Source organism: Notothenia rossii, assembly GCF_949606895.1.
Source record: "Notothenia rossii genome assembly, chromosome: 3".
NCBI classification, from domain to species: Eukaryota; Metazoa; Chordata; class Actinopteri; order Perciformes; family Nototheniidae; genus Notothenia; species Notothenia rossii.
Genome location: NC_136901.1, coordinates 60547371 through 60575078, shown reverse-complemented (window position 1 = coordinate 60575078; position 27708 = coordinate 60547371). Strand labels below are relative to the sequence as shown.

Below are 27708 nucleotides of genomic sequence, written 5' to 3'. Positions count from 1 at the left end.
TGGCAATCGGAGCAAAGAAAGTTCAGAGAGAGTGGAGAAAGATATAAGAAGGAACGTTTTGTTTTGATACATATAGCGTCATATTTATATAGCTACCGTTAGCGGGCCTAACTACTACACCAGCTGAGGAGAGCTTCACGTGAAGAGAAGATAAAGTGAGGGAAGAACATTGTTAAAAGAGATGACAAATCAAGTGCAGGCAAATAACACGGGCCATAGTGAGTACCGCGGAAAAAGGACATTTGAATTCTTAGCTGTGTGTTTATATTTGTATAATATTTTATTTTTATTTTACATATTTTGTAATATATTTGTATTTGTGTATAGATGTTGCAACTATACAGAGCTTTAGCAATTGCCTGTAACTATGGTCATGCTAATAAAGCTATTGAATTTAATAGAGAGAGAGAGAGAGAGAGAGAGAGAGAGAGAGAGAGTCACATCAAAATGTGAAGAGAGACAAAGTAATGACAGGATAGTAGTGTGCATTAGACATGCTCAAGAACAAATATAGAGAAGACATTCAAGGAGAGAGGGAGACAAAACACAGATTCAACGGTAAACATGAATCTTTCTATTTATTTAGCTAACCACTATTTAGACTGTGTTTTTGATTGACATGATTAAATAGGTTTACTACATCAATGTACAAACAGTTCTTGATAGCCTAAGGCCATATCTGAACTTCCTTTCACCTCAAGTCAGCTCACAATAATCATGAATACATCCATTGAGAATTCCGACCGACCATTGTCTCTCTAACTTGTGTGTGACCCAATTGTCTCCTGCTCTGTTAAAAGTCTTGCAGGAAACGCATGTACATTTCAACACACCAACATCCTTATCGTTTCTTAACTAATGCATGCTGGATATGAACCACTAATTAACAAGACTTTAACTGCATTATATCTGAGGCAAATCTCCCTTTGGGTTAATCAATACTGGTTTTAGCAATTAACAGAGGAAGCCAGAGACTCAGGGCCTCTCCAGATGTCTGGGAACTGCAAGGCAGAGGTCACAGGTCACAGGTCATTTGTATTATGCCTACTCACAAATAGCCCCAAAAAAACCACCCTTTTGATGACACATAAAAGTGGAAGAAAAGACTATTGCGCTAATCTATTATTACTAAAAATGGGACATCGTTTTCAGGAATATATGAAAAAACCTCTCTATATTTAAAGAGGGAAAATGTACTTTGTCCCTTCAAATGTAACACACATGAATATATAAGGTGACATTAAAATGAATATACCAGAAATACATCTTATTGAACTTTAATACTTCAAATAAAGCCTCAGTCTTCGGGCATCATGTGAGTGAGTGGTGACCAGATGTGAATTACAGATGTATTCATAATAGAAAACGTTGCAAACCTTCACTATTTTCTGTTTCTTTTAATTTTTTTAGTTATGCCTTCCCTTTGTAAAAAATGTCTTTCTCTCCCTCTTTTTTATTTCCCTATATTTCTGAAAGGACTCTACAGCTGAGCTTCCTGCTACAAAAAAACACAGGAATAAAACATTCATTACTCATCAATATGTTCAATAGGAGTCTCCTTCTCAATCCCTTCTGAGGAATATCTTAGAACACATTCGACAGTAGGTAAGCCACATAGTTTAGAGATGTATTTGTATAATAACAGAATTCGAACTTTTAAACCAAGTTTTCTATAAATACTTATTTTTCAGTAATAAAACTAACAACCTATGTACCTGCACTGGTGCTAGGCTGTGCACTAGTGGTGGGCATTTCTTCAGGGACTTTGTTAGCCACATCCTTTAGAAACGTGATGTCTCTGCCACAGACACCACAAAAGCCATGGGAAGCTGTCACGCTGGACCCACAGAATGGACATTACATCTGTGGAGAAATAAAATGTAGGACAGCTAGGTTAAGTAAAAAAGAGTGGATATTTTTCGGTTACCTAAATATTATAATAGTATTAAAGAAGGGTCTTTTAATCAACTCATCAGAAGCCAACCTCCTGTCTATCCCCACACAAACCGAGCACCGAACCTGTGGGGACAGAGCCTTCTCCATCGCTGCCCCCTCCCTCTGGAACTCACTCCCATTAAGCATCAGAGACTGCACTGACCCCACCCCCACCTTCAAAACACACCTCTTCAGACTGGCTTTTAATGTGTGAATAATGTTGTGTTGCTGTTTTAATATTTTAATTCAACTTTTTATATTTTATTTTATTTCCTTTTTATCAACACTGTAAAGCAGGGGTCGGCAACCTCTTTGATATGAAGTGCCATTTAAAAAAAAAAAATTTATCAGCGTGCCAACGGTCGAGAATTATCAACGGGGGGGGGAGGGGGGGTAGAGGGCAGGAGGGCGGGGGGAGCCTCGCTGTGGGGAAGCAGTGTGTGGACCTGTCAGCGCAACTTACATGATGTCGAATTTAACAAACACATTTAAATAATTGGTTTAAACGGCATAATAATAAGGACGATCGTCCGTTCTGTGATTCTCCAGAACACACATGTTATGATATTAGGGTCATGCAGAGTGAGATGAGATCGCTGTCCCTTTAAGAGAGAGAGAAAGAGGGGTGTGGCTTGTGCATGTGTGTGTGTGGATGGTAGAGCGACAGTGAGGGAACGTGTGTTTGTTTCTGGAAGTGAAACGAGGCAGCAGAAAAACAGAGGTCTGTGATGTATTTTGTGAAACAGAAGAACAGCTAAATAAATGCAACGGCCTCCTAAGAAGAGCTTGCCTCTCTCCAGTCATTTAAGCTAAAGTGGGTTATTGAACCTGAAGCTTGTTGCTTCTTCCCTCCTCGACTACGGTCTGGGACCCGACAGGAAAGTTCAACAGACAGATGGCCAGTCCGCCCCTTTGTAGCATATTATTTAGATGAGAGATGAGCAGATCGCCACTGGGCTTTCAACTAAATACAAAGCCACGCAAAAACTGCGGCATTTGTACAGCTCCTTATGGGTACTGGAATTAGTGAAGTGCTTTCCTCCGTGGTGAAACGATCAGCACTGCACCACGGAGGAAAGCGGCAGAAAGTCACCTGGAGATAAAGAGAGCGGGGCTGCGTTGCGTGCATGGCTTCCTTCTGCAGGTAACGGGGAGACACGCTCTGGTGGCGGTCTCGTTCAGGATCCGAAAATACAATTTAAATATTTTGCACACTTATTCCACTTATTCCTAGTGTGCCACTGGTTACGGTGCCGCGTGCCAATGCTGGCACGCGTGCCAGGGGTTGCCGAACCCTGCTTTAAAGTGTCAATGAGCACTATATTGACACGCAATAACTCATAACCCACGCAGTTATATGATGAGGCCCTCTCGCATAGGAGCGCCGCATTTGCGGCTTCCTCCGTGAGGTGAGGCCCCCTCCACCAGGTGAGGGCGTGAGACCCCACCCAGTATGCGTGATCTGCGTGTAGGGAGGGGTGGTCCTGTTCTATATCTATATTATGTCAATAGTTACATTTAGGTGCACAATGCTGTCTCTTGCAAGCTCTTTTATCAAACGACGTAAATATGACGCCATATGTATAAAAACTAAACAAAACGTACCTTATTATATGTTTCTCCACTTAAATTAACTTTCTTTCCCCCCGATTGCCATCACTCTTGTTCGTTCTCTCTATGTCGGGTCATACATCAATCTGTTCCACGTAGCGCGGCCCCTAGAGGCCTGGAGCACTTCCGGAATGTTTTTTTTTAAATGTGTTTTGGGAAATTTGGACTTTGCATATCGTGTTGATATTTGCAGCGTGTTTCTGTTTTTCGGGGTTTGTGTGTTGTATTTATTTTGCATCATTTCTGTAAATGCAGCGTTTTTCTGTTATATTTGTTTTCAGGGTTTGTTTGTTTTTCATTTAATTATTTGCAGGTGTTTCCTGCTTAGGTATGCGTTTTGGGCCGTTGTGCAGCGTTTGCCCCTGCCGGCCACCGTACCATTGCCACTTAAAAAACACAGTATCTAATATTAAGAGTTGCATGAATTTCATTCAAGGCAAATTAATTTACTTAACACATAGAGAGTAAATTCAAAGTATGGCAAAAAATTTGGCGCCACCTTGTGTTTTATATTAGATTTCTTGTTTTTTATATTTTATGTATGCACCATGACATCAAGTCAAATTCCTAGTATGTGCGAAACTACCTGGCAATAAACCTCTTTCTGATTATGATGTTTACAATGCCGATTATTGACATTAGGTCTGGCAATACAGTCAATCATTATCCTGGTGATTATTTCGCAGATAAACCTAGTAACCCAGCCCCCTTTAAAAACGGCTCTTTTGAACGGCTCTTTGAAAGGAACGGAGCCATAATAGTCCAGCAGCAAGTCCTCAAAAAAGGCTTTAGTCTTCGAGATACCCCTACCCGAGGTAGAACAAATGACAACAATGATTTGTCTTATCTTTAGAGTCTCCCATTAATGAAATTGATTATTGTCAAATTTTATTTTGGGGGAAAAACATTTTTTGGGTTGTTCTTTATAACTACCCAAATCCCTGAAAAAGAGCCAAATTAGACCAGGCTGAATGTGGGAAAGGTGAGAAAAAAGCCCATAACTTTAGAATGACAACTCTTTTCCTCTTCAGATTTGCTGAGGTATGAACTAGGTGGCTGTCATACATCACTAAATAGTCAGACAATTATTTAACTAAGAAATACTGAATTATACTCCTGTAAACTTAGCTTTAGTTTAGACGGAAATTGTACTTTTTGGTGATAGGACTCAATCACTTTCCCTCATTTATCAGAAAGACCGAAATCCCTAAAAAATATACCATTACTGAATTGTCTAGGGTGCTATTGAACACTAACCAGTAGTTGTATGGAAATATCTGTTACAGCTCCATTGCAAATGAGATTTCTTTAGACATAGGCCTCTTCTCTGATACAGGTAAATTCCGAATGGGGGATAAGTGGCATAATAGCCTATAAGTTAAGAATGCTCACTCTGATGGTCATTATATTTTGAGAGGGAAATACCAGGTGGCTGAACTACATCACCAAATAGTCAGAATAAGAGTAACCCAATTAAATATTGTGTATTAGTTCTAAATTGCAAGCCTCTAAAACATAGGTGTAAATAGTACAGGTTTTATTGAAACTGGAACCTTAATTCAAAGCACAGTATACAAATCATCAAATAATGATGTGAGAGGTCAAGTATATAGATACTAGAATATAATGTTAAATGTCAGGTTCCTCAGAAACGTTAGGGGACACATTTTGACATTCTGCACAGCAGGTGCATAACTCCGTAAAGGGAAGGCCAACTGGCACTTTCCACTCTCTCCACACTTTGCATCTTTGCAATACAAGTGAGTAATGTCTCTCACTTCTGTAGGTGCTGTTTTTTTTTTAAATAGCTCTGGTTGAATGGCCCCATCTCTGACAATCCACCCCTTGCCAACAGGACTCCATAACAAGGGTTTGGGTTCAGGCTGTGACACCATATGGCAGAAGCGCAAATTCTCTTGCGACTGGCAAAGACTCTTCCAAGCTGGCAGAGAGTCCACAATGGGCCAGATCTTTGAGCTCGCTGAGATGGGTCTTGAGTTTGGTGAATGCTGTTGTCTTTCCTATTCTGTACAAATTACTTGTTGTGCCACAGCCAGTGATTGCATGACATGCTGGTAGACATCATTGTAGTTGCCGCCCAGCTTCAGGACCATCTCCAACTGAACGGCTTCTTTGAGAAATTCCAGTCCGGTTTCCGTTCCTCCCACAGCACTGAAACAGCTCTGGTCAGGGTCACAAACGACATGCTGATGCTGATTGTCTTTCCTATTCTGTACTACTTGTTGTGCCACAGCCAGTGAGTGCACGACATGCTGGTAGACAGTTAGACATGTCTTTTCAAATGTTCTCACATATGGTGTTGATGGGGACAGATCTCTCTCTCATTCCATGGCCTTCATGCATGTACACTAGAGATGAACCAAACATGTATTTGCTTGCGTAATATATGAGCAGTACTTCCACACCTGTGTCATCAGACCTCACAATGATGCGGGAATATGACTCTGCAAGATGTATGTCATGGAGCACCATCCTTGTGTCTGCCTCCTCCTGATCACTCAAATGTGATGTCAAACTGCGGACTCCTGCTGTGCAGATGCTCTTCACCTCCTCCCCTTCGTCAAATCCTGAGTGTAGTCTCTGTGGGGCAGCAGTGACAATGTAGTTGCTCACAAACATGCACAGTGCAGTCTTGTTTCCACTACTCCTCAAGTACTTCCTGTAGTTTGGGACATTTGTTTTGCTTTAGGTTATAACACTTCTTCAGAGCTGGGTCCTCATTACAGATCTGCACTTTTTCCTAAACATTTGTTTTTAGGCCTTTCTTAAAGGCTTCAGTGGTCTGGGGAGTCTTCAGGTGGTCTGGGGAGTCCTCAGGTGATCTGGGGAGTCCTCAGGTGGTCTAGGAGGGAATTCCACAGGTGAGAAGCAGCTGCACAGAAAGCCCGATCCCCCATTGTGCGGAGTTTGCTCCTGGAGGGGCGAAGCAGATGGTTTGTTGTGGAACGGAGGTTGCCTGTGGAGGTTTGTGATGTGAGTAGTTATTTTAGCATGGACCAGTTATTCAGCATCTGACAGGAGTTTTGCAATGTTCCTGAGGGTGTAGTTGGAGGTTTTGCACAGGTGTTTGATGTGGGTGTCAAAGGTCAGATGTCAGTCAAATCTTACACCCAGGTTGGTAACTAATGTGGAGAGGGGTATGTTTTGGCCAGAAAAGGTGATGTGGGTTATGGGGGATGGCTGGACCTGGTTTGGTGTGCCAACTAAAATAGCTTCTGTTTTGGAGCTATTTAGCTGCAGGAAGTTTTGTTGCATCCAAGCCTTTATCTCCTCAAGGCAGGTGTTAAAGGATGTTGATGGGAACGGTGATGATGATGGTGACAGTGAGGATGCATGTGGGATAGGGTCTGTCTTTATATATACAGGAGCTGCGTGTCATCAGAGGACCTACCCTTGAGGGACACCACGGGTGACAGGGTGTGTCTGGGACCTTGCACCTCCCAAGGAGACGTACTCTGTTCTTCCAGACAGGTAGGACTGGAGCCAGCTCAGGGCGGAGTCAGAGAGTCCGATGGTGTATTGGAGGCACTGAAGGAGGATGTTATGGCCAACAGTGTCGAATGCTGCAGTCAGATCCAGGAAGATGAGGAAAGATGGGGAACCAGTGTCAGTCGCCATCAGCAGGTCGTCTGTGACCCTGACCAGAGCTGTTTCAGTGCTGTGGGCGGAACGGAAACCGGACTGGAATTTCTCAAAGAGGCCGTTTGGTTGGAGATGGTCCTGAAGCTTGACTACAATGATGTCTACCAGCATGTCATGCACCTCTGGCTGTGACACAACAATTAGTTTGTACAGAATAGGAAAGACAACAGCATTCACCAAACTCAAGACCCATCTCAGCGAGCTCAAAGATTTGGCCCATTGTGGACTCTCTGCCAGCTTGGAAGAGTCTTTGCCAGTCGCAAGATAATTGGCGCTTCTGCTATGGAAAAAAGGAAATCGGACTGATGTGCACAAACTTGGATGAACTGAGGTTCATAATTGCATCAATAACAGATGCAGCCTCGGAAAAATCTGCCTCCAACAGAGGATGCATTTCAACAACATGTAGAAAGAGCAATGTTTCAGACAGCGATATGGTGTCACAGCCGAACCCAAACCCTTGTTATGGAGTCCTGTTGGCAGGGGGTGGATTGCCAGAGATGGGGCCATTCGACCAGGGGACACATTGACGGAATGTCAAAATGTGTCCCCTAACGTTTCTGAGGAACTTGACATTTAACATTATATTCTAGTATCTATATACTTGACCTCTCACATAATTATTTTATGATTTGTATACTGTACTTTGAATTAAGGTTCCAGTTTCAATAAAACCTGTACTATTTACACCTATGTTTTAGAGGCTTGCAATTTAGAACTAATACACTTGATTGTATTGGGTGACTCTTATTCTGACTATTTGGTGATGTAGTTCAGCCACCTGGTATCTCCCTCTCCAAATATAATGACCATCAGAGTGAGCATGCTTAACTTATAGGCTATTGTGCCACTTCTCCCCCATTCGGAATTTGACTGTATCAGAGAAGAGGTAGGCCTATGTCTAAAGAAATCTAATTTGCAATAGAACTGTACCAGATATTTCCATACAACTACTGGTTAGTGTTCAATAGCACCCTAGACAATTCAGTAATGGTATATTTTTTAGTGATCTCTGTTTTTCTGATAAATGAGAGAAAAGTGATTGAGTCCTATGTTCCTATCACCAAAAAGTACAATTTCCGTCTAAACTAAAGCTAATTTTACAGGACTACAATTCAGTATTTCTTTAGTTAAATAATTGTCTGACTATTTGGTGATGTGGGACAGCCACCTGGTTCAAACCTCAGTAAATCTGAAGAGGATCAGAGAGGTCACTCTCAAGTTATGGGCTTTCTTGTCACCTTTCCCATATTCGGCCTGGTCTAATTTGGTCCTTTTCAGGGATTGGGGTAGTTCTAAAGAACAACCCACATTTTCTTTTTGACAACAATCAATTTCATTAATGGGAGACCCTAAAGATAAGAAAAATCATTGTTGTCATTTGTTCTACCTCGGGTAGGGGTATCTCAAAATCTGAGGGCCCTTCCTGCTAGACCAGGGGTCGGCAACCCCCGGCCCACGGGCCGCATGCGGCCCTTTAAGCCCTCTGCTCTGGCTCCCTTGAGCTTAGACAAAAATAAGAAGGAAATAAAATAAAAGTATTTGTAGGACTATTTATATTTTGTTGCATGGTTGAAAATGTTTCGCATCTTGTATTTTGAGGTGATACTGTGACACATAAATAAAAAACAAAACGGTTTTAATTAGGTCAACTAAAATATGCGTCACATCCTGCTACGGTCCCGCGCGAGCGCCTTTTCCTGCGGGTGAATAACCTGACCCCCGGCTCTATGAGCGAACTATGGATAAATCAAAGGAAAGTACCGGAGGAACACAGGAATTAAATTCTGTGTGGACAGAGTTATATGCTTTCACAGCAAACGATGCTGGTTTACCGGTATGTTTGATGTGTAGAGAGAAATTGTCAACGGTGCTGCAGCCTTTACGTATCGAGGAACAACACGGGAGAGGAAGACAGCTGACAATCTTCAGTCATAATTCAATGGAGTATGTAATTTATTTCAGAAAACACTTTTTGTTATATTCCATGGAATGCTCTTAACGTCCCGATAGCAATGAATATATTAAATGCTTTGGCAATAAATACATACAAAAATGTATCTCTGGAAGCCGTAGCGCTGTAAAAAGCAAGGCATTTTAGCCGGCCTGGCTAAAATGATTGGATGGCCTACCTGCCTGTCAGCCTTCCATCTGTGCACAAACGTATCTCGTGGCCTTATTGATGATGCACGTTCGTGTGTGTTGGAGGAGTGACTCTGTAAGAAAGTCTGAAGGAAGAGGCATATTTTTTCCGGTTGTGTATTTTCAAATTCTAGCGCACTCGAGCTGGTTTCTCCTTTCTTACCTACCCTACCTTTAACTCGTTTTAGGGTGCAGCTATATGTTTTATTTATTTCAAAGTGGGCCCATTTTAATAATATTTTTTTTTCCTTCAAATGTGCAGAGGACTCCACAAGTGCTGTGTTTAATTTATTTTAAAGTAGGCCTGTGTATTATTTTTAATTCTCCTTATAGGAGTTCTTTGTTTCTTATTAGAGGTTAACAGTTTTATATAATGTAATAAATAGCCTAATACATGCAAAAAAAACGTAGTTTTTGTCTGATATAACAATAAATACAACTTTATTAGCTATCAAGCTATGAAATATGTTTTGCGGCTCCAGACAAAAAAATGTTTTGGAAAAAGTAGCAAAATGGCTCTTTTGGTCAAAAAGGTTGCAGACCCCTGTGCTACACTATAAGATCCGGCTCCCTTCAAAGAGCCATAATTACCATCACTAGTACCGCCTGCCAGACGGCGGCAGACAGAACTGTTTGTGGCTGGGGTGATGGGGGTCTTTGATAATGCTGAGGGCTTTCTTCCTGAGCCGCTGGGAGTAAAGATCGTCCATGGATGGCAGCTCCGTCCTGGTGATGTGCTGTGCTGTGCTGTTTTCACCACCCTCTGTAAAGCCTTACGGTGAGTTCATTTTTCTCTGTAATGATGGTAAATAAACTAAAGATGTAAAAGTCAGTGCACATTCATGTAGCTGCCGATGACAATTTATTCAGGACAACCGAAATAGGACCCAATGTTTCAGTCTTTCCGAAACATTTGTCATATTTTCTGTATCCTGAATAAATTGTCAATGGCAGCCACTTGAGTGTAGGCCAACTCTTTTATAGTATTTATAGGCTTTTATATGTATTTTTTATGTTTGGACCACAGGGATTATCAGCACCTTAGGTGGGAAACTATTCTTTTATTACTCACTCGGTAGTCAAGTGTGTTCATCCCACAGGTCTCCTTCATCTAAAGTTGGAAAGTAACTATATGGTGCTCATGGATAACAACTTTGATAGTGCTCATTTGCCTTATTTCTGTCTATTTCTCTAGGATTGCCAAAATATAACTCCAGCCCCTACCACGACATGCCATCAGAGCAAGCAAGGAATGGTATGTATTTCTCATCTTAAATGTTGTTGTTTTTTGTGGAAAATTCCACAATTCAATTTCAATATAAAGAATGAATACAAGCTCAGCGGCCTTGTGGTTAGTGTCCGCCCTGAGATTGGGAGGTTGTGAGTTTGATCCTCGACCGAGTCATACCAAAGACTGTTAAAAGTGTTGAAAGGCAAGTATCATTTTCTGAGCAGGTTCTTAACTGTACTGATGCCTTCTCAATCAATCAATCAATCAATCAATGTTTATTTATATAGCCCAATATCACAAATGTTACATTTGTCTCAGTGGACTTCACAGTTTGTACAGAATATCAGTATGACAATACGACACCCTCTGTCCTTAGACCCTCACATCGTACAAGGAAAAACTTCCAGAGAAACACCACAGTTTAAAGGGAAAAATGGGAGAAACCTCAGGGAGAGCAACAGAGGAGGGATCCCTCTCCCAGGACGGACAGACGTGCAATAGATGCCGTGTGTAAATTGAAAAGATAATACATTTGCAACCTAGGTAGTCCAAATGTTTGGAAATGCATGTGTGTATAATAGGAAGATGAATCCACGAGGATATCCATCCAGGACTTATGATCCAGGACCACAGCAACGACTCAAGATCCAGGACTCGCGATCCATGACACAGGACCGCAGGATCATCCATGACTCCGGATCCCGGCGTATATAGACACCAAAAAGAAAGACATTTGGGGAAGCTGGGTTAATCGGAACATGAGAGTACACAGGTATAGACAGAGAGAAGGAAGAAGTAAGATGTCCCCCGACAAACTAAGCCTATATCAGCAAAACTAGGGGCTGAATCTAATCAGCCCTAACTATAAGCTTTATCAAAAAGGAAGGTCTTAAGCGCTCTCTTAAAAACGGATAGGGTGTCTGCCGCCCGAACACAAACTGGAAGCTGATTCCACAAAAGTGGAGCTTGATAAGAAAAGGCTCTGGCTCCCATTGTACTTTTAGAGACTCTAGGAACAACCAACAACCATGGGCGCGGGAAGGGGGGTGCTGAGGGCGCTGCAGCACCCCCTAGCGGCAGGCAGGGGGTGCGGAGCTCCCCTGTCTGAATTATTATTTGACGGTTATTGCTGCTCCCGCTGTGCATAATCTGTGTAATATGTAGCCAATAAATTCCACATTGTTTGTAAAATAATATTTTGGCCTGCCCCGAATGTTTTTTCTGTAGCCCCGGACAATTCTACCTCAATAATATAATACATTAACCGTGCTTTACGTGAACCTCATCAAGACACTAGAAAGGACGGCAGGACTGTAATTTCCCGTGTTCAGTGAATGCAACAGAGGCAAGACACCAGACCAATCAGAGAGTTGCATGGAAATAAAAGTATGCTTGTGTCATTCAAGCTTGCGGCTCTGTGTGTGTGCGGAAATAGCGCACAGTGTGTGTGAGAGAGGGGGAGAGAGAGAGGGACCGGTGCCAGCAGCAGGGACCGTGTTGTTAGCATCTGGTTAGCTAACTGCACTAACGGACATACGGAGCTGTTTGTTCCACAACAAGCTGGAGGAGAGCTCTCTTCTCAGACTGAGGGGCTCAGGTGAGCTAAAGGACTCTCTGAGTGTTTAGATAGTTAACTTTAGTCTAAGTTATCTCAGTGGGTCTCAACAACCCTGCATTCTTGGAACGCAATGCCCTAGTAGGACAGTAGGGTATAATGAGTTCTTTAAGGTAAGATTGCGCCTGCCCATTAAGGGCTTTATAGGAGAGAAGAAGAATTTTAAATTATATCCTGTGTTCTATAGGGAGCCAGTGTAAGGCAGCCAGAACAGGAGTAATGTGGTCCCATTTCCTAACTCTGGTTAGTACACGAGCTGGAGGATTTTGAATCAACTGAAGCGACTTGACTGACTTCTTGGTACACCCTGATAATAAGGAGTTACAATAATCCAGCCTTGAAGTAACAAATGCATGGACTAGTTTCTCTGTATCGTTTTGAGGCAAGATATGCCTGATTTTTGCAATGTTACGTAGATGGAAGTAGGCGGTCCTTGAAATTGATTTTATGTGGGTGTTAAAGGATAAATCCTGATCAAATATAACACCAAGATTCCTTACAGTCTCACTGGAGGCCAAATTAATGCCATCCATAGTTAGTATATCTTTAGATAATTTGTTTCGTAGATTCTTTGGGCCAAGTACAATAACTTCAGTTTTGGTCGTGTTTAACATCAAAACATTTAAGGTTATCCACGTTTTGAAGTCCTTGAGGCAGTCTTGAATTTTATTTAGATGATTAATTTCATCAGGCTTGATTGATAAATATAGTTGAGTATCATCCGCATAACAATGAAAGTTTACAGAATGATTCCTTATAATATTGCCTAACGGAAGCATATATAGTGTGAACAAAATAGGTCCAAGCACTGAGCCCTGTGGCACTCCATGGCTAACTTTGGTTTGCATGGAAGATTCATCGTTGACACGTACAAACTGAGAGCGTTCAGATAGATAGGACCTAAACCAGCCTAAAGCAGTTCCCTGTATACCAACTAAGTGTTCTAGTCTTTGCAATAGGATATCATGGTCGATAGTATCAAATGCAGCACTAAGATCGAGCAAGACAAGAATAGAGACAAGTCCCTTGTCTGAGGCTATTAGAATGTCATTTGTGACTTTAACCAGAGCTGTCTCTGTGCTATGTTGTGTTCTAAAGCTAGACTGAAAATCTTCAAATAAATCATAGTTTTTTAAGTAATCTCATACAGCTGTTTTGCGACTGCTTTCTCAAGAATTTTTGAGAGGAACGGAAGATTAGAAATAGGTCTATAGTTGGCTAAAACCTCTGGATTGAGGTTGTGCTTTTTAAGAAGCGGTTTTATCACTGCTACTTTGAATGATTGTGGAACATAGCCTGATAATAAAGACATATTCATAATATTTAATAAAGAAGTGCGAATTAATGGAAAAACTTCTTTTAACAGCTTAGTTGGAATCGGGTCTAAGATACACGTTGATGGTTTAGAAGAGAGAATCATTGAATTTAATTGTTCAAGGTTTATGGCTGAAAAGCATTCTAGTTTACTATCTCGTGTAATATTAGAACTTACGTTTCCGGAAGCTGTTGATAATACTATACTGGTTAAAGGCAAGAGGTCATTGATTTTGTTTCTAAGAGTAACAATTTTATCGTTAAAAAAGCACATAAAATCATTACTACTGAGTGCTATGGGAATAGAAGGCTCAGTCGAGCTGTGGCTCTCTGTCAGCCTGGCTACAGTGCTGAAAAGAAATCTTGCATTATTCTTATTCTCATCTATTAATGAAGAGTAGTAGGCTGCTCTCGCTTTACGCAGTGCTTTCTTATATTCATTGAGAGTAATATGCCACATTAAACGAGATTCTTCAAGTTTAGTGGAACGCAATATCCTTTCAAGTTGTCTCGACTTTTGCTTTATTTTGCGGGTTTCGGCATTATGCCATGGAGCTAATCTATGTTGTTTTATTTTCTTCTTTTTCAAAGGAGCAACAGAGTCTAATTTTATTCGCAGCGAATCTGTCGCACTATCAACAACATGATCAATTTGGGGTGGTTTACATTTTGTGTAAGTTTCCTCCCTTACATGCAGACATGCTATCGAGTTAAGTATTGGTGGAATCTCTTCCTTAAATTTGGCTATGGCACTAACAGATAGGTTTCTGCTGCAGGAGCTTTTGGCTAATGCTTTGTAGTCTAGTAACAGTACTTCAAAAGTGACTAAGAAATGGTCGGATAAAGCAGGATTATGCGGTTCGACTAATAGTTGCTCAATTTCAATACCATAAGTCAGAACAAGGTCGAGAGTGTGATTATAGCAGTGGGTTGGTTTATTTACACTCTGACAGAAACCAACAGAATCTAATATAGAGTTAAATGCAACAGTAAGGCTATTTTTATCATCGTCAACATGAATATTAAAGTCACCTACGATAATTACTTTATCTGTTTTAAGTACCAAAGTTGATAAAAACTCAAATAATTCTGAATAAGGACCTGGTGCACGGTACACTGTAACAAATAAGATTGGCTGCAAAGTTTTCCAGGTCGGATGCGTAAGACTAAAAACGAGGCTTTCAAAGGAGGTATAATTTAATTTTGGTTTAGTATTGATAAGTAAACTTGAGTCAAAGATTGCTGCAACTCCACCTCCTCGGCCCGTGCCTCGGGCAATATGAGTATTGATATGGCTGGGTGGAGTGGCCTCATTTATGCTGACATATTCTTCATGTCTCAACCAAGTTTGAATTGAGAAACCTATCCCTTGTGACTTTCCCATCTTTATCATGTTTTTTGTCATGGTGTTTAGGCTTAAAATGTAAGCACTTAAACCTGCAATCTGTAACCTTTTAGCGATTACAATGTTATTTTGTCCGATCTGTATGGTAGTGTTAATACAATATAACTTGGGGTGATTTTGGTCTCCCTGCTCTTCTATTGAGACATTTAGATCCTATATCTAGGTGAGACATGACCTTGGGCACGTTCCTGTTTCTAGTTTGACAAAAATGATGACCTTAAGTTCAATTTCTCCCCCGAGCAAGCAGACAGGCTCTATTAGCTCAGTGGTAAATATTTCAGCACTTGCCAGGAGAACTGTGTTCAAATCCAGGGTAGAACAGGAAAGTTACATAGAGCAGCTTTAATGGTTACTGTTAGTAAGGGTTGCAAACACTTATCAGTGAGTTGCTTAAAGTCATTCTAAATGATTGAAAATGGTGAATCTATCCTTGTAATGTAAAACCTCTATTTTTTATGAGCCCACTGTGCTCTGATTGGTCAGCTCGCCCACTCTGCTCTGATGAGTCCACCACCGTTACAGCGGAACATCAGTGTTTATGTGTTACAATGGCGTTTGTTAGCAACCAGAAAATGACACCAGTAATGACAAACAGATGAGAATGCTGGGGTCTGGGTGCCGTGTTGGCGGGACGTTGCAGGGCTCGCTGCTCCGCCCTGTGGGGCTCGAGAATCGGACAGTGTGAGCTGTCGAACTGGTGTCGTTTCCTGGTTCAGACACCGAGGAACTCAGGCCGAACACACACAGGCGTGTGTGTGTGTGTGTGTGTGTGTGTGTGTGTGTGTGTGTGTGTGTGTGTGTGTGTGTGTGTGTGTGTGTGTGGACTCGGGAGACAGAGGTAAAGTATTTGTTGGATACTTTATTTTCCAATACAGCAGTGAACAACAAAAAAGGGTAACTATCAATCTCTAGTCGAGATGACAAAAATAGCGGACAAAAACTGAAAGCCCTCACGTAGTGAGGAATGAAACTTTTCACGAGCACAAGAAACATCAACCTGACCATAGCATAAGACAATATGAACTGACAAAGAACACTGTGAGACAGGTGAATTTAAGCACAGGGTAATGAGAACCAGGTGAGACCAATCTGGGGCGGGACTGACGCTGATGAGCACAGGGTGAAAACAATCAGGAAGTCTGAAATGAGAGAAAGCAAACATAAACAACATGAACCTCTCTAGCATTTCTGTCGGTGCACAACATAAATAACTGAATAAATAATGGCCGCTCTTTTTTTGTTTGTTCATTTTATTTTATTTTCAATGTCTGACATCAATCTTGATTGCAATTTTCAGCGTGACAATATCTCAATGTTGATTCAATGACTTTTACTTATCTGATAATGACATTGTTTCAATGTATAATGCAACGCATAATATAGTTGAACCAATGTTGATGCAATTCTACATTCTTGCAATGTTGATCATATTATAATTGAATCGAGGTTGGGATTGTTGGGATTGATTGAAAATGCAATGTTCTTTCAATGCTGATCATAGCGAGCACTTTCAATGTTATTTTAAATATCTGACATCAATGTTGATTGCAATCTTCAGCGTGACAATATCTCAATGTTAATTCATTGACTTTTTGCTATCTGGGAGCTCTTCATCTGACTTCAGTTCATCCTCCCTCTCTCTCATCCTCTCACTACCTCTTCCTCGGGCTGCTGTCCATATATCCATTGTTGTTGTAAAAAGTTCTTACATGAAGCGTTTTTCTAGTGCTTACATCGTGATTGCTGACTCAACAATGAAGCAGTTTGGTGTTACGGTCATTTGGCATGTGTATTTGTTGATTGGTTCATGTGTGAAGCATTTTTAATGGCAGTGTTTTGAAAATGGCAAACAAGTGAAAATGTCAGATTTCTGTCTTACTTAGAGAACCGTGTGCAGTGTTTTGCAAAAAGTGCCAAGCTGAATTGCAAATTGGGTGCAGAGGTTTTGCTCTTTGAGTGTGATATTTCATAATTATGCTTTATGTGAGATTTTAGTGTGTTAGTAACTGAAAAATGTTAGCAACTGAAAAAAACTGTAATACGATTTACTCTCAAGATGACTTTATGGGCCGTAATAGTAATTGGTTCCTCTTCTACACCGCACCCCCGATACCGGGGGGGAAAACGCGTCATCTGCAGGAAACAGCATCTGAGGGCATCTTAATATTCAATAAACTATGAATGTTATATATCCATGTAACGGGAAGAAACTCAGCTAACTGATCCTTTTTTTGAAAACCCACAAAGCTAGCGCTGAGCCTATGAATTAGCCACGAGCCAAAAATGCTAACGGCGCGTTGCACAGAAACTCACTCATAACACCCTTATTACTTAACGTAGCTGCACGTCCAACCCATCGATCTGATCGTGAGATGACACAGAATCGATAGGTACATACATCATCACTCCATGATAAGAGCTTGCGAAGATATTAACAAGAACAGACATCAAAACATGTGGCGCTATGTAGCTAAAAACGGCAACATGGCTCACCTTGGTCGTTGTCTGGTCAAAAGTGGTCTTCAATGGCATTAAAACGATAATAGCGCAGCTGAAGTTAATCCATAGGTTAATCCAATGTGTCTGTGTCCCTTTTAAATGATTTATGATAATCCATAAGCAAAAAACCTGCTTTTCCGTTTCCAGATGTCAGAGCGAGAGATAGGTTCACTCTGATGCAAACCTGGAAGCGCAAAGCCCCCACCTTCTTTCTTTTACCATGTGTGTGTATGGGGACATTCCCCTTCGATTCTATTGGCTCTAACGGTCAAAAAGAGATGTCAATCACCAAAATCGAGCAATGGGTTCCAGAGAAACGGTAAAAACGGCCAATTCCACCCAAATCACCTCAGAGGTGGAGTTTCTTTTGCTAAACCTCTCTAAAAAGGTCAAATGTCACTTGTTTTGCATCAATCTTGATACAGGGTAATTATTATATGTTGTACTTTGGATTCCTAAAGCTTTTAGTCCACCTTACCATCATCCAAGGGTAGTTTTCATCCAAGGGTAGTTTTCACTATAAGTATATAAATATTTTGGACGGACACTATAATTTACAGTTTTTTACTATGTTCAATCGGAATTTTCTTTAAATTAAAACACATCTATATTGATTCTGACTCTTCTACATCCAACTCACAGGTTTATCGTTACTTTGAGAACAAAGATTATTAATTTAACTCTTTTAGAAGGGAAGATATGGTCATTTGTTCTGAGAATGTCATTTTCGAGCCTGAGACCTGAAAAACAGGCTCAGGGCTTAACAGGTTGAGATCAAGTCTGTTTTGTCTGAAAATGTATTTGTCCGAAGCTTCTTTAGCTTGTTTCTTTCAGGTACATATTTTATTTATATGTCAAGGTTTATGCCCAGAGTTTTGTGCTGCAGTGAAAGGAATCAAAAAGCATGGAATAAATAAGGAGGGTCTTCACTCTTCTTTCCTTCATTGCCATCCAGACTCCCACTTTATACTGAGAGGTGAAAATGATATACAAAGAACAGTGTTGCCTATCTCTCTTTCTGTCGGTCTCTATCTTTATCTCTCTCCCGCTCTTGCCTCCAAAGGGAATCAATGCAATCTTCTTACCTAAGAACTGCTATTTTTCTCACATCAAACCACTATAGCCTGTAGCGTGGTGGTTTTCCAGCTCTAAAAGTGTCGGACAAGTAGGATGATCAATGTTTACAGACAGAAAAACAGATACTACGAGACAGTGTTTTACTTAAGCCTTGGAAACAGTTTTCAGTTGTCTGTCTGTAGCCCTCGGGGGCTTAACACTATCTTGGACATTAGATTTTCTCCGGTAAGGTCTAAAATGGCTTCCCTTCAAACCCACAACGGCCTCTGGGAATGGAAGAATACAACAAACAGAAGTCTATTTCATTTCTCTTCTGTTTCTCTGTTCGACTGGTGGGTGGTTAGGGTTAGGGAGCTTAGTGGAGATGTTTTCCCAGTAGAAACTTCAATGAATATCATCGAATACAACAAAAGGGAACACACCTCAAGATGAATGTGTGCAATATGTAGGCCCATATGGTGCAATCCCATTAGCCTCTGCAGTCTTGCATGCTGAGTATTGTCACGAGCAGGCGCCGTGTACTAAACGTTTGGACAGGGAACGAGGCTTCTGACTCTGAGAAACTGCAGTGAAACTTAGATTGATACAATTTCTGGAAAGCCGTTACTGTTTTTTACAAAGATTAGACATTAGTTCAAATGATATATTAATCGCTACTATTATTGCTACATTGTATTAAACTTTCTCAGGTCAATGTTTAGCCAAGTGGAGCAGTGGTCATCTTCCACATGCATGTGTAACCAGGTTGAAAATAACCCTTACAGTGAAATTAAAACAAGATAATAAATATGTAATTTAGTTATAAGTGTTGTTAAAATATCTAGTTCATGCAAAGATAACGATTAAAATATATTTCACAACAGTTTAAAAAGGGAAAGTGTAATACATATGTTTAAAATACTAAAATGTATAATTATAGAGAGTGGTGGCTTGACTGACAAAGTCGCGGGACAGAAAGTGAATTAAAGTTGACAGTTTATAGCAAATAAGCAGGGCTGCCAAGTTTCAGTAAAAAGTGTGTGAGACTTTCGGGGGAAGTTCTAAAAAAAGTGTGGCCTTTTTTAACGTCGATTTAGAGGAATATCTCTATTTAAATTAACATTAAGACTGTTGTGATGTCTTCACCCGCAGGCTTCTTTATATAGTGTTAATAATTAACCAGCACAAGTAGAAATGAAAACAATTGTAACAAGAAAAGGTTTGATAAATAAAATACATTTATTTATAAAATGTCAATATAAAGAAAACATAGTAGCCTTTTAAGAAACAATAGCAGCCTTTTAAGAACCAATAGCAGCCTTTTAAGAACCAATAGCAGCCTTTTAAGAACCAATGGCAGCCTTTTAAGAAACAATAGCAGCCTTTTCCTTTCGTGCATTTTTTTTTTATGTGTAACAAAATTAGAACCAGAATAATATATATATAATATATATTATAAAAAAATAAAGTGCATGTCTTTGTTAGTGTGTTTTGGTTTCCATGACATGTCTCATGTTGTAGGTGTTTGTGGCAGATTTTGATGCCTTGATGACATAGGGAGGGGGCTCCCATTTGAAACACTGTGGCTCAAAGTTTGCCATCTTCACAGTCATGATGGATGATAGAGTTCCATCAAGAGCCAAACTGTTTCGGGTTTTGGTTTTGTTCAGTCCCACCACAGAGAACACTTGTTCAGCATCAGCATTTTAATTTGGAAGTGCCAACACCAACTTTGCAATACGAGAGACCCTCCCAAGTCTGCTCATACCGGTCACCTTTGAAAAATGTAGGAAGCCTAATTACTCAAGTATTTTTGTATAGAATTAAGTTGATTACGTCAATGGGTATTTCAAAGGGTGCAGAATAATTCTTACCTTATTCTTCATTGATGCCATGTTCCCCCAAAAGCTCTCAATGTCGAACGTGGCTGGGTCTTCGGGCATGGCAATGTCCATGGACTGGTAGTCCAGAAACTCCTCACTCAGTTTGTCACGCTCGTCAGGTCCTTTGTATGGGAGAAGTTCAGGTGTTTTGCATTCATTAATACAGTGAATGGACTCTTAGCCACGTTATAGCTAACTCAGCTGGCGCTATTAGCATTAGAATTTTGAGTTATCAAACCCTCTTTTAATGGTCACACATGCAGAGCACACAGCACACACAGTGAAATTTGGCCTCTGCATTTAACCCACTCGAGTACCAGGAGTCTAGTACTAGGAGCAGTGGGAAGCTAGTGTACAATGCCCGGGGAGCAATGGGAGTGAGGGGGGAAGGGGGGTGTCCGGTGCCTTGCTCAAGGGCACCACGGCAGGGCAGGAGGTAATCTGGGACATCTCCAAGTAGCAGTCCACACTCCACATGTTTAGGTCTGGTCGAGGACTTGAATCGGCGACCCTACAGCTCCCAGTCCAACTTCTTTTTTTTTGCTTCAGTTCGGGGTCTTTCGGCATGAAAACCCTGAAGATCTTTTTTCAGTTTTGCTGCAAGTTGGTGACAGTGAGGAGTTTTGGACAATACGAGAGAGCACACCGTCACTGGACACCTTCCTGCCACCGTTGATCGCCATCTGAGACTGAAGGATCGGTACAGCTGCGCTTTGGAGTTGAAGATGTCAAGGTATCGCTCTGGTTTTATTGCTCATTTGAGTGAAGAGGATAAATAGTTTTGACTTACAACGCTCTCAAGCATCACATCAGGCCTGCAATGTGAGGGGTTTTATTTCATTTTATTTGCCGGCTTGCAGTCTTGTAGTCAAGTCACCAATTCACGAGTCAAAGTCACTCTCGAGTCACCACTCTTCGAGTCCAAGTCCGAGTCACCAAAGGAGAGTCGTAGTCGAGTCCAAGTCCGAGTCACCCAAGGAGTGTCCGAGTCGACTCCGAGCCGAGTCCGGCTGGGCCTGCCGCTAGCTGAAGCTTGGTTGCTAGGTTACTAGCTGGGTGTTCTCCGATAAGGGGCCGGGGGAAACAAAGTTAGTGATTACTGGTTCCATGTTGAATTATTTCAATACTTATTGTTGGGGGGAACTGAAAGGCTATTACCGTCCTGGTTACTTTGCAGCCCGGACATTTCCCCAAAAACACAATTTAACGCGATCGCAACACAGAAGTACCTTTCAAATCCCATCATTTTTAAGACCTTCTAAATCATATTTAAGACCTTTTTAAGGCCTTAAATTCAGATTATCACATTTAAGACTTTTTAAGACCCTAGAAGACTCTGACAATCATATTATCTCGATTTTAATTAACCCTGTGAAGAGTTTTACTCAGTTCTCTTCCATGATTTGGAGAAAATGTCTGGCTAGCTGTAATTTGACTGATTTTATGTTTTTTATCGTTTTTTTTTATTTGTTTTGTGTTTAGCTTTTTAATCTTATTTATTGATGTGTATCTTGTCATTTTGTATGTGATATGGACCTTGAGTCTGAAATAAAGATTGCATTTAAAATAGCTAGCTATTTCCAAATTCGTGCCTCTCATATTTTAAATAGGAATCAATATGTAAAACCCTACGTTCAGGCAGTGAGAATGATTAGTAATACATTTTTTACGTGTTTTATAAAACAGACCGGTTGCTCTCATAGGGGAGAGTGGGGTAAGATGAGCCAAATGTACCTATGTTGTCCTCTAGGCAAGGAAGTCAAATGACAACAACAACATTTACTTCAGGATGTCTTCTGTCAATTAAAATGATGATAATGCATCTATCACAAAGGCTCATGAAAATATGACTTATCAAGGAAAATTGTCTTGTGGCTTAACTTTGAATTAAACAACTGATTTGATTTTTATGTTTTTATACCGGACCCTAAAATATGAGGCAGAAACCCCTACTATTTAATTTTTTGTTATTTTCATTAATTTACTTACTCCCCCAAGTTTGTGTGCTGTTGTACAGTTTGTAGGTAGTGCTCTACACCCGATGTCTGATGCTGAAGTAGTATAACATTGACCTACAATTTTATACTACAGAGACTTAACTTAACTTCAGTGCATCATGGGGGGTTAAATTGAACCACGTTGAAAGTTGAAAAATTATAAGTTATAATTTAATAACTGTTCATTAGGGGTGTAATGGCTCACAAACATTTTGGTTCGTTACGTACCTCGGTTTTTAGGTCACGGTTCGGTACGTTTTCGGTACAGCAGAAAAAAATCACAAAACATAAAATATTTCTTTTTTTATTATTATTAAACTGTGAATAATGTATTCACTCAAATAAATACAACATATAATAAAATAAACATTAAGGTGCAGCATTTCGATGAACTGAAATAATCTGTATTTGAACTGTACTGTACTAGTAGCCTACCTAAGCAGCCAGTTTGACATTATGACTTGCTTGTCATTGTATTTTCATGTTTTTTTAAAGAAAAAATAACTTGTCCACATTGCTTGCCCAAAGGGCAGATCTGCTGGCACTAACAATGTCTCCTGCTGTGGAGAACACCCTCTCGCTAGGGACAGAGGTAGCAGATACAGCCAGGTAGCGCTTTGCTAACATGGCAACATAAGGATATTTGGCGTTTGTAATAGCTTTGGCTCGGTCTAAACTTTTTGCGAGTGGTGGAGGCTTAAATGCTACTGGGAGTTGGGTTTACATTTCAGTCTTTTTTCTTTTGGTACCAGTGATATTCACGTTCGGGTGATGCCTTTTCAAATGAGTGTGCAAGTTTGATGTATTGCCAACCGCGTAACCAATTTTAGTTGAACAATGCTGACAAACAGCTTTGGTTCGGTCCACCTGTCAGTCATCCTTGTACGTAACTGCGAAACCAAAATGTTCCCAAACCGGAAACTTCAATGATGCTGGAGGATTTTTGAGCTCAACTTTATCTGTGTTCGCCATTTCCTCAAATTACTGACTAAATTTGAACGCATCCCTGTGACCAGCTCTCATAGTGTGCCTCTCGTCCAATGAAATGACTTGGTCGCTCTATGACGCGTTGAACCCAATGTGAGCAAATTACTCTGAATGCTGCGACGCAGCACCTCAGATTACTTCCAAAAAGTTGTTCACGTTCTCAATGTTTTACGTTTAACGTTATATTTGTTTGGTACACTTCTGTAATCACGTGTACCGAACCGAATAATTTCGGTACGTATACCGTTATACCCCTACTGTTCATTCAAAAGCTTAATAACTGTTTATTTGGCAAGTAAAGGTTGATAAAGCTGGCAACGCTAGCAAAGTAATAGCAATTAAAACTGCGGTCGCACTTGTGCGCGCAGTGATGAGCGGGCCCTCGCGTCCGTGCGCCTGTCGGGGAGGGCGGCCGGTCGTCCCGGCGTCAAGCAGACGCACACGAGTCCTCGGAAATGAGCCGTTTGTAATTTCTCTAATTTTCGCGTCCCAGACTCCCAGGTACTCCGGCAGCGACCCGGAAACGGATGTCGGCGCGCCGTCTCGAAGGAAAACAAATTTCTCTAAAGGCTCGTCATCGATCGATTATCGAGGAGGCTGTCTGGAGGAGTCGTAACCGAGCATACACTGATTTAGAGGAGAGAGGAGTCTCTCTGGAGGACCTATAACCGAGGGTACACTGATGTATTCTCCGGAGTCGATTTCAGCCAACAGTGTTGTTTCCGTTGTGATTATAAGTTATTTAAGATGATCAAATGTGCATCAGACTTTCTGCCCTTTACCATTTGTTTACTCAGTAATCACATCTTCCCTGGATGTTATGCTTTCATTGTGAGGCGATGTTTACAGTGAGAAAAGCTGCTGAGGTCAGTGCAGAAAGCAGAACAGTGGGTATAATATATATCGCGCAATAATATATGTAACAGGCTTACATTTCACACTTTATTTGTAGGCTTTAGGAGATATCTACAAATAAACAGTAGATATTTTTCATGAAACCATATAGTGCTTCACATAAGAAAATATACAAGGGCTGTAGCCTGATATTTAGTTATGCTTTAGGAGCTGTTTGTGTTTGTTGTACAGTGTGTGTGTGTGTGTGTGTGTGTGTGTGTGTGTGTGTGTGTGTGTGTGTGTGTGTGTGTGTGTGTGTGTGTGTGTGTGTGTGTGTGTGTGTGTGTGTGTGTGTGTGTGTGTGTGTGTGTGTGTGTGTGTGTGTGTGTGTGTGTGTGTGTGTGTGTGTGTGTGTGTGTGTGTGTGTGTGTGTGTGTGTGTGTGTGTGTGTGTGTGTGTGTGTGTGTGTGTGTGTGTGTGTGTGTGTGTGTGTGTGTGTGTGTGTGTGTGTGTGTGTGTGTGAGAGAGAGAGAGAGAGAGTGAGTTGATGGTGCAGGCAGACAGGCGGGTCTCAGTAGCTTAAAGAGCCTGTGACACGAACCCAACAACTGTTGTGCAATGAAATAGTGGGCTACTAGTAATCTCGAACCGTCAGTTTAAAAAAGAAAAAGCGATACCGTTCCGATAAATATCAATCATTTCGAACATCGCGGGAAAATTCCTTCGACTCATTTTGAGGTTTTGGGGGAAGCCGGAAGTGACGTCAATGCGGGAACGCTTCACTGTGCGGCGAGAGAGCCAAACACGGAACAAGTGTGTTATCATGCGTAGAAATGGTGAATTACTGATTTTAGGCACGTTAATAACGTTTTAATGAAGTTGACTACAGCATATTCATATTTGTCAGTGATTTCATGTCAATTCGGTGCACATAAACATAAATTATCGTGGTGAAGATGATGATTAAATTAGGATTAAAAATCGGTAGTGAGAGCTGCTGAATTTCCTCCCGTCGGATGTGATATAAAAACAAATCGATTATTTTTGTAAACTCAAGTGGATGAAACTACATTTATTAGTGCTTTCATGTCAATTCGGCGAACATATGATACATTAAATGATCGTGAGGCTGATGATTTAAAAATCTTTTGTTTGAGCCGGTCTGCATTTCCTGATGAGAAAACAAACCTTAGCTTTTTGTAGTTGCAGTAAGTGGTGTAGTGGGCGTTGGACGCGGGGGTACGCCGTACCCCCACTTATTTGAAGCATGATTTCTTTTTTTAATAGTCTAATACATCTAAAATCATTGCCAGTGTTATCAGTTGCAAGTGTGTGTTTGTTGTAATAATGACGAAAACATAATAGGCAGATTTCACAGTAATTATAATAAAAACGTAGCTCAAGCATTTATGCAACTTGATTTGAAGCGTGTGTGTGTGAGGGGCAGAACTGTGTGTGTAGGGTGACCAGGTGTCCCGCACTGTGCGGGACTGCACACACAGCATTTTTATTATTTGTCCCGCATCCCACACATTGAGACTATGTCCCGCATTTGAGTGATAGTCGCGCAGAAAGGCCGGATCGGTTCGCTGACAGCCGGCACCGCCCTTTATTATTATATTGTCTAAACGGCATCATGTAAATGGGCTGACAGGCGACACAGAGGTCCCCAAGCCCCCCCCCCCGTTGACAGTTCACAAGCGCGTCCATAGTGTCTCCCGTCCACCCACCACCCCGTCCACCCAGTAAAAACATCCCCACTACACCACTGGTTGTAGTAGTACACCAACATGGATTAAACGTGTGTTTTTTTTTACCACAATGTTGGGGAAATTAATGGATAAAATGCACGGATTATTATTATTATTATTATTATTCCCACTCCGATCGGGACACTAGGTCCACGGTTTCCCCGCAGCGAGGCTCCCCCCGTTGACAGTTTACGTGGGCTGGGCTGGGTGCAGTGGCGGACTGGCCATCGGGACGAATCCCGATGGGCCGGTACCGAAGTGGGCCGGTCGGATAAGTCACTAGCACATCCCCTACTCCCCCCGTTGACAATTTACTAGTGGTACCGAAGTGGGCTGATTTTTAGTCCCAGTCCACCACTGGCTACATGACCGTATGATCGCCCATATTGACGCACCTAATTCCTAAACTTCTAACAGATACAAAATAAACCGATCCTTCAGCCTCATATGAGCTTTCAGACACGTTCAAAATTAAACTGTCATCGCTGTCTGAGCTTGCTGCTGTGTGCGCCATCGTGCGTTTACATGCAGATGCTGGGATCCTGAACGGTGCAGCTGGAGCGATGTGCCCGCATTGACGTCACCCATAATTTGGCGGGACTTGAAGAATCCCCGAGAAGATCCAGGAAATGGTCAACATTGAAGGGCAGATTAATGGTTATCAAAGTACAAATATCCAAAATCAGTTCAGTAACGGTTTTCAAGGGGACAATATTTACTCAAATTGATGGGTTTGGATGATGGGGGAAAATCGTGTCACAGGCTCTTTAAAGACCCTGTGAAGTGTGCACCTGTGCATGATCTGTTATGCTAATATGTATAGTAATGACCAAAATTGTCCATTGGAACCCATATCAAAAGATGTTGGAATAGCAACAAATTTGACGAGTTTTGAATTTGCCGGGGAAATCTGCAGTCGACCTTCGCCTTCGTGGGCGTGGCTTGCGATCTACTGCGTGACTTCACGAGATGGACGCCGCCGCACTGTTTACATTCACCACCGTTCATTTTTTCTCTTTTTCAAAGTCAAATTTCTCAACGTTTTTGAGCTAGTATTTTCCTGGAAAGTGTGTCGGAGTCGACTGGAAGTGATTACCAATCGAGAAAACCTGACAATGGAGGCGACAGTGAAGAAAGAGGGATGAAAAACACAGGGGAAACGATGCATTGCTGCTGGCTGTAGTAATGTCAAGTCTGCCGAAGTGGCGATGTTTCTGTTCCCAAAAGATGAAGGTGAGCCTGGCTGGTGTCATTGTTTCGTAGATTCTTTGATTGATCATGATAAATAAAGGCCACTGGTCGATTCGAGAGAGAGAGAGAAAGAGAGACTGAGAGAGTTACAGTGTTGTCGTTAGCATCTGGTGCTAGCTCGGAGCTAACGGAGATTAGCTGTTTCAACAATAAGGGGAGGGAGAGTGCTCTCCTGTGGGACTGAGAGAGATAACGTCAGCTCAGGGAGGTAAACTGTAGCCTAAGTTATCTCAGTGGGTTCGGTCATCTATGTAAACAAATATTTCCATCTATGTAATATTAGTTGTATAAAATAGGTTAAGAAATCCTTCCAATGTTTTTTGATTATTGAAATATATGTTTCATATGAGTGTTGAGAGCTGTATCCATAAATCTCTTAATGTTGCCCTCAAAGTGCACCAAATTGATCACTTTCCTCATCTATCCTGTCCGAAAAGCTGTCCAAATCAATCATTTCTCTCACACTAGTATCACTTTCCAAAGTCTCCGCCATGTTTACAATCGCAACTGGGTACATCTTGTGACGTCACAGCT

General features: G+C 41.2%; 1 protein-coding gene across 3 annotated transcripts in view; it reads right to left on the bottom strand.

The window, feature by feature from the left end:
• Positions 1 to 27708, bottom strand: part of LOC307032391 (uncharacterized protein) — a 257009-nt gene that overhangs the window by 111487 nt on the left and 117814 nt on the right. For all 3 annotated transcript variants that reach the window (XM_079670323.1, XM_079670321.1, XM_079670324.1), the window contains exon 4: positions 20346 to 20476. The gene's annotated coding sequence lies outside the window, so the exon portion shown is untranslated. The remainder of the gene's footprint in view (positions 1 to 20345; positions 20477 to 27708) is intronic.